The sequence below is a fragment of the Odontesthes bonariensis genome, chromosome 18 (genome assembly GCF_027942865.1).
Source record: "Odontesthes bonariensis isolate fOdoBon6 chromosome 18, fOdoBon6.hap1, whole genome shotgun sequence".
NCBI classification, from domain to species: Eukaryota; Metazoa; Chordata; class Actinopteri; order Atheriniformes; family Atherinopsidae; genus Odontesthes; species Odontesthes bonariensis.
The window spans coordinates 16,550,942-16,558,945 of NC_134523.1; the positions used below are offsets into that span (position 1 = coordinate 16,550,942).

The window sequence follows — 8,004 nt, forward strand, 5'->3', positions numbered from 1 at the left end:
AAACGCTTTCTTTGTTACTTCCTCACTTGTTGCTTGTTCTGTGGTTTGTTGCAAAAACAGTGATTTCAGGCTAGTTACTGACTCAGCTGTTGTTTGCTTTGATGTACAAAAACTAGCCCCTGAGTTTCACTAAGAACAGATCCAAGTGAAAAAAAAAAAAAACATTTTACCTGACAGAAAATAGAGTTCTGTAAGCATCACCTTCACTCTTCCTGATTTTTTTCTGTGTTGCAGCTGTATAGCCGTCACAATGAGTAATAGTGGGGAACCCAAATTCCGGCTCACTGACAGGAAGCAAGCAGGTTAAGAAAATAGTAAACTTCCTCAGCTCATTCCCATCCCTTGGAATCTGCCCAAAATGCATATCCAATGTGAAATGAGAGCTATTCTAAATTAACATGGAGTCAATCTTTGATTTTTGGTGTCTTTTAAAATGGTAACACTCTAAGGTTTTCAGTCAGAATCACTCAAAGTGTTACTGGGACTGAGTTGCAGATGATTAAACTGACAAAATTTATTATTATATATTTTTTTTAATGTCCATCTATTTTTTTTTAATGTTGATCCTTTTTTCTTTCCTTTTCTTTTTTTTTGCAAACAGATGCTTGTAGATTGCTTTAGTTGTGACTTATTAGCAAGAAAATCCATCTTTCCAAAGCCCAGTCAGTCACAGTTTAAGTTTTGTTATAGTTCATGTGTGTAAAATGACTACAAAATGAAAACCGTCGTTCTGTTAGTTGTGCGCAGGACACCAAAGTGTTGCCTCCGGTCGCCTTCATCACCGGCACATGTGGATTTTGTAAACAATTTGTGATTTCTAACCACCACCTAACTGCACATTGACTTTTTGTGTCATAAAAATGGTCCCTCTATAATTCACCGTACAATATTCCAGACAAACAGTCCAATTTCTATTAATCAACGCTCGCAAGATGCTTTCCATTTTGCATTTATGGCCGAATGTCGGTATGTTGAGGTCAAAAAATGAGGTTATAATTTATATAGTGAACATTGCTTGCATGTGTGCATATGTGAACCTTATCTTTTTCAATTTCTTTTTTTTTTTTGCCAAACAATATCAATAGCAGGGCTGCACGGTGGTGTGGTGGTTAGCACCGTCAACTCACAGCAAGAAGGTTCCAGGTTCAACTCCCGATTGGGGCCTTTCTGTGTGGAGTTTGCATGTTCTCCCCATGTTTGCGTGGGTTCTCTCTGGGTACTCTGGCTTCCTCCCACTGTCCAAAAACATGCATGTTAGTGTAACCTCTGACTTAGTAAATAATTTAAGATAACTCAAAAGTTATAGACCAGTTGCTAGGTTCGGCAGGATTACAATAGAAACCAAGGTAATTGCAAAATGAATTGACTGGAGGCAGAAATGAGCAAAAATAATTATTATTTTGTAGAAAAGAATAAAATAAAAACGTAAGTCGACAACACAGTTCAACCAAAATAATAACAACAAGCCGGCATATCAAAATTAAAACCTCAGTCCAATTGAGCTCAGATTTTCAGTTTGTCCTTATAGTCGTCAGTCAAGTCAAAAAATGTTCTTAAGTTCAGCTCTTTCTTTCCGTTCAGTGGTCGTATTGTTACCACATGGATGTTCACAACTGGAGAGAAGAATTATGTTCCTCAATGGATGTTCAGTTCTTCTTTGGGCACAGGCTCGCCATCTCCGTCCGGAGAAAATCCAGGAATTCGATCCAACTTCTTAATCAGCAAAAGAAACCTAGCCTACACACAATAATGATATTATTGTATACAGCTAAATAATCCTTTTTCCTTATCCATTCTTACAGCTATAGCTTAGTTTTTATCTTCAATTTCCATATTACCACAGTAATACTTTACATGCATGTTTCTTTTAACTCAAAATATCCTTTGTAGTGCATGAAATTAATTTTAACCACATGAAACAAATAAATGAAATTCTCTTTTAACCATAAAATTATGATTAGTATTTTTTTTAACCAATTAAATAATCGATTAAACTTGTGTAAATCATAACATGAATTACCAATCAGTTATCCCTTTACCAAGGAGCATTTAGTCTGGTTAGCTCTAATATTCTTCCTTTTGATAACAAATAAAAGATACATTTAACATCATTAACCAGTGGTTTCAACAAAAAAATAGTACAAAAATAACTTAAATATCATTGGGTGAAATCATATCTTAACAGAAATAACATTTTTAAGGTTTTTAAACAGAAATAAATCCAACCGCCATTTAGCGTTAGCACAATGCTAGCACATGTCTCAACTCACCAAGATGAGGTTTCAATATGGACACGGCAATGGAGTTTCTCTACCTCGTGCTCCCATCAACTTAACATAACAGACATTCCAAATTAACTTCTGAAAAGTGCAGTTACTTGTTTAAAAATGCTTTTCTGCATTAAAACTCACCAAAATGACAAAGTTTAGCTCTAGGCGTCCATGACCGACCTCTTTTCATTTCCGAAATTCAGTAGAGTAAATTTGGCGTTAAGTTAAAAAGAAAGAAGACAGCACTTCCTGTTCAACCGGAAATAAAGCTAGAAAAAGAGACTTACACTTCCTCTTTTCAAAATAAAAGCTTTGCTTATTTTTTAAATAAAAGAGCGCAAGACGTTTTCTCTTCTGGGTTACACACTCCCCTGCTAAATGTCATGCACGTCCCGTTGCATGTGGACCCAATACTGTCCATCTTTGCTATTAAGGGACTCTGAGAAGGCTGTACTCAAACCTTGAAACAGCGACGTTACTACTGTCACTAGCGGATTTCCTAAATTAGGATACTCAAGTCTTTTAGGGGGTTGTCTGATTCTTTCTGATCGTCTAACTGGTTGAGTTGTAATGGGACCATTACTGTCGATGTCATTGTGCATATCGACTGATTGGTTCGCTGGGTCTTTAACGGAATCCCCAGAAGATTCATTCACCATGCTGGTTGTTTCACTTTCCACCTGTTCGTCAATTCCTGTATTATCTTTATCCAGTATGTTTCCTACAGGTAAATAATCAGCAGGTTCACCTTCATTTGCATCTTTCCCCATATTTGGTTCTGCATTGACAGTGGATTCAGACAAACCACAATCAGGTTTGTTTGTCATGTCTGGTTTTTGAGAAAGCTTTGGGTATTCATGTACAGTGGTAAATCTGCCTATTTCTTCACATGGAGAGTTCTCCACCCATGGAAGCAAAAGTTCATTGTCAAGCTCGGTTAACTCATCATGTTCGATTAACTGTTCATGGTCATTATTTTGTGAGACAGTAGTTCGACGTGTCTTGGGATGGTTAATCGGCTCTGGCTCAGATAAGTATTCTGCAGCAACAGGAAGAGAATCACAGGGAAGCAAAAGGTCTCTGTGTAAAGTTCGGAAAGGACCTTGCTTAGATTCTGGTTTGACAGTATAAACAGGTAAGTCGCCTGCCCGTTTGACAACCACATGGATGTCTGCCTCCCATTTATCAGCAAGTTTATGCTTACCACGCAGCCGCACGTTTCTAACTAAAACCCGATCCCCAGGTTCAAGTTCAGAAACAGTGATTTTCCGGTCAAATCTGGTCTTATTCTTGTCAGCAACTTTTTGTGCACTCTCTGAAGCTAACTTATAGCTTTCCTCTAGCCGTTTCTTGAGATTCTCAACATACTGTGAATGTGTCACTTTTTGGTCTTTGTTGAGAGGAAGTCCGAACGCAAGATCAACAGGCAATCTGGGTTTTCTGCCAAACATCAATTCGTAGGGAGTAAACCCTGTTACGTCATTACGTGTGCAATTGTACGCGTGTACTAATGGCATAACATATTGTTTCCAGTGAGACTTTTGTTTGGACTCGAGCGTTCCTAACATGCTAAGTAATGTTCTGTTAAATCTTTCAGTGGGATTTCCCCGTGGGTGGTATGGAGTGGTCCGTATTTTCTTTATGCCTGAGATGTCACATAATTCTTTTATTAGTTTTGCCTCAAAATCAGGACCCTGATCACTGTGTAGGCGCTCAGGTATGCCGTAGTGAACAATAAATTGGTCCCACAGGCACCTGGCAACTGTTTTGGATTTTTGATTAGGGGTAGGCAATGCCAAAGAAAACTTGGTGAAATGATCCGTTATTACCAGAATGTTACTTGTGTTACTGCTGTCTGGTTCCAGACTGAGAAAGTCCATGCAAACAAGCTCTAGAGGTCGTGTGGTGGTTATATTGACCAGTTTAGCTGCTTTTTCAGGTGGACTCTTCCTTCTTATGCAGCGATCACACGTTTTTACTTTCTGTTCAACCTCCACTGCCATACGCGGCCAAAAGAATCGTGTTCTAACCAGATTAAGGGTTCTGTCATAACCTAAGTGGCCCATGTCATTGTGCAAGCTTTGGAGTACTTGAGCTCTGAGCTCCTCCGGAAGAACAAGCTGGTGGGTCACTTCGTCTCCATCTTGTCGTTTCCTATATAACACCCCATTGTGCATCTCCAATCGATTTAGTTCCCTAAGCAAAATAGGGAGATCTGGGAGTTCTTTTCTAGCAGTTGGTGGAGGAGTTACACCATGTTCAAGTTGTTCAATAACCTGTCTGATTGTCGAGTCCGCTCTTTGTTTGGCCCTTATTTCTGACTGGGACAAGGCAGGAATAGTTGGCAACCCATGGTGTTCCTCTGACCCATAGATGTCTGGGATTGCTTCTGCAGAGATGGTAAGTGACTCTACAAGTGTAATACCACTATCATGACAGTCACTTCTGATTTTGACAAGATGGTTTTGACATATTGCGTGAACAACTTCACTATCTACAAGCTCTGTGGTGTTGGTGTCTTCTAGATGACACTCTACGAACCGGCTTACACGCTCCTGCTCTTTTCTGGACTGGGCATCATTTACAAGCTCACCTTGAGGGCGTCTAGACAGTCCATCTGCATCTAGGTTTTGCTTACCCGCCCTATACTGCAACTTAAAGTTGTAGTTCGACAAAGCGGCAAGCCACCTATAACTAGTAGCATCCAGTTTAGCAGAGGTCAATATGTATGTCAGTGGGTTACTATCAGTAACTGCCATGAACTGACCACCATACAAATAATCGTGGAACTTTTCAGTTACTGACCATTTGAGTGCTAAAAATTCCAACTTGTGAGCTGGATAACGTGCTTCACTCCTTGACAACCCACGGCTGGCAAAAGCTATGGCCCTAAGCTGACCCCCTTGATCCTGATAAAGTGCTGCGCCTAACCCGGTGGTGCTGGCATCGGTATGCAGTACATAAGGCAGTTTCGGGTCCGCAAAGCCTAAAACAGGGGCTGAGGTTAGCTTTTCGATGATCAAATCAAAAGCTCTTTGACAGTCTGTGGTCCATCGGCTCTCAAATGGCAGTCTGGGGTCAAAGTAGGTCTGGTTGGTTTCTTTGAACTTTGAGTTTTTGCGGAGTGGTGGATACCCGCGCGTGAGGTCATTGAGTGGGCGTACTATGGACGAGTATCCTTTTATGAAACGTCTGTAGTACCCAGAGAATCCTAAAAAAGACCTCAGTTCCTTGAGATTCTTGGGTCGTGGCCAGGTCTTTAAGGCCTGAATCTTTTCGGGATCAGTCTCGACACCATGCTCAGAGATTATGTGACCAAGGTACCGGACTGTTGTTTGGAAAAACTTACATTTTTCTGGTGATAACTTTAGCCCATACTCTTTAAGACGGTGGAGTACCCGCATGAGTCGTCGTTCATGTTCCTCTAGACTGTCTGAAAAGATGATGAGGTCATCTAAGAAAACTAGCACCTCATGCAAGTTCATATCGCCGACGCAGCGCTCCATGAGTCGCTGAAAAGTACTTGGGGCGTTTGTTATGCCCTGTGGCATACGGTTAAACTCCCAAAATCCAAGTGGTGTTACAAATGCAGTCTTTTCTTTGTCATCTTCTTCTACCTCAATCTGGTAATACCCAGACTTAAGATCAAGGACAGTAAACCATTTGGATCCTGAGAGGGCTGAAAACGTCTCTTCTAGATTGGGAAGAGCGTAAGAGTCTTTTATCGTCTGTAAATTAAGCTTGCGAAAGTCTATGCAAAGCCGCACATCATTGTTTCGCTTTCTCACCACGACGATGGGAGATGAATAAGGTGACTTTGACTCTCTTATCACACCTGCTGCAAGCAGCTCCTGTAGGTGTTTCCGCACAGCCTCAAGGTCTTGAGGGTATATAGGGCGTGCACGGTGCTTAAAGGGAGTCGGATCGTGAAGTTTAATGGAGTGTTTCACTTTGCTCGTACACCCAAAGTCCAGATCATGGAATGCGAATACTTCTGGAATGTCATTGAGTTGCTTGGTTATCCTCTCTTTCCACTCAGGTGGAATCGGAGAGTCTCCAAAGTTGAAACTCAACTGTGTCTCGTTTGTAGTTGGATTAGTTTCACTGTTAACACTGTGCTGGGACAGAATACAATGAAAAGCTCCAAGCTCTGCGATGACACAAGTGGAAGGAATGGTGATATCCTGTTCGGTTTCATTTGTAATCATCACAGGCACTTTGTGTGGAGCTCGTGAAGGGATTGTGACCAAACAAGTTTTTACACAGAGTCCACCAGGCAAGGAAGACTGAGAGGGATGTTCGACCATGGCACATGTGTCAACTACTGTGCGGTGAACGTTTGCAGATCCTTCCAAAATCACCGTTTGGCCTGCAGGAATGACTGCTGCAGTCTTATCTGACAGGGTAACTAATCCAATGTTCCCATCTTTGTTTTGCGTGTGCCTTAGTTCAAGAGTCTTCAATAGTGCTCTGTACCCACAAAGGCTAGGTAAGTAATCAGTGCTCTTAACATCTAAAAACTTCCCATAAAGGACATCAAGTGTGTTTGTTCCCACCAAGACTGGTGTTTGACTACTCGGATGAGTGTCTGGAACAACAAGGGCTAAGGTTGACACGTCAATCTCTGCGCCTAAGAAATCTTTTGGAAAGGTAACACACATCTCTATATAACCCAAATATGGGACGGGCTGACCTGCAGCACCCTCCACTTCCAAAAGGTCATAGAGTGGGTTAATGGTTTGATCTGGAAAGTTTTGTTTGTAGAAAGTCTCAGTTACCGTAGTTACTTGTGACCCAGAATCAAGAAGGCAATTCACATTAACACCTGAAATGCTAACGACAGCTGTACACTTAGAGCCAACTAATCCTTCTGGTATATTATACTTTCGTGGCTTGGTGACAGATTGTTTAAGGTTAGCTCGTTGCTTGTACTTAGTGGGACCTGACTCACCGCATACAGCCCCCATTTGCCCCGCAATAGGGACTGTTTTCAGTTTAAATGTCCTTTAGCGGCTGAGGGATTCTCAGCTTCCCATTTCCTCTGTTTTTCTCTAAACAGTTTGCGCTTTTCAGTAACTAGAACTGGGTTCGGTTCATTTTCGCAGTTCGGCTTGATGTGACCATCTTCTCCACATTGGAAACAATACCACGGCTTGGGTGGCGTATTTTGAGTTTTAACTGTTAGTTTGGTGGGTTCCATGATCACCTTTTCCAGCTTTCGTTTCTCTTTTAGCTTTGTATCAAATGGACTGTTTTTATTTTGCGTTTTTGATTTTGTAGTCATTTTTACTAGTTGAGACTGGATTTCTGCAACTTGTTTTGAGAGTTCCTGAATGGAGTTCAAGGTAAGTGTGCTATCATTTCCATTTGAGCAACCTTCGACGGTTTGAAGGTGGGATGTCACCTTTTGTTTTGTACTGTTCAGATGTTGTCTCATTCGCATATTTTTTGTAGCATTTTGGTCTTCTTCGGTGCGCAATAAAAGAAGCAGATCAGGAAAGGTTGGAGGGTTTTCTCGCTTTTGTTTTAACTGGAGTGCAGTTAGAAGGGAATCGTCCCAACACCCTCGACAAAACAGTGATGAGAAGTCTGTCAAAATCATTGCTTGAGGCACCACCCCGTTTCACAGTGCGAGTTAAGGCTACCTGGAGGCGTTGCAAGTAAGACGATGGTTTCTCACCTGTATTTTGGAATGTGTCAAGAAATTTGGCATATAGCTCTCCGCCCTCTTGAA

General features: G+C 41.3%; 1 long non-coding RNA gene across 1 annotated transcript; it reads right to left on the reverse strand.

Moving 5' to 3' along the window:
• Positions 1 to 1,524: 1,524 nt before the first annotated feature.
• Positions 1,525 to 2,572, reverse strand: LOC142368105 (uncharacterized). The gene is made up of 3 exons (XR_012767256.1): positions 2,412 to 2,572; positions 2,271 to 2,330; positions 1,525 to 1,737 (listed from the first exon to the last, which is right to left on the reverse strand). It is a non-coding gene; the product is annotated as an uncharacterized LOC142368105 (long non-coding RNA).
• Between the last annotated feature and the right edge of the window lie 5,432 nt (positions 2,573 to 8,004).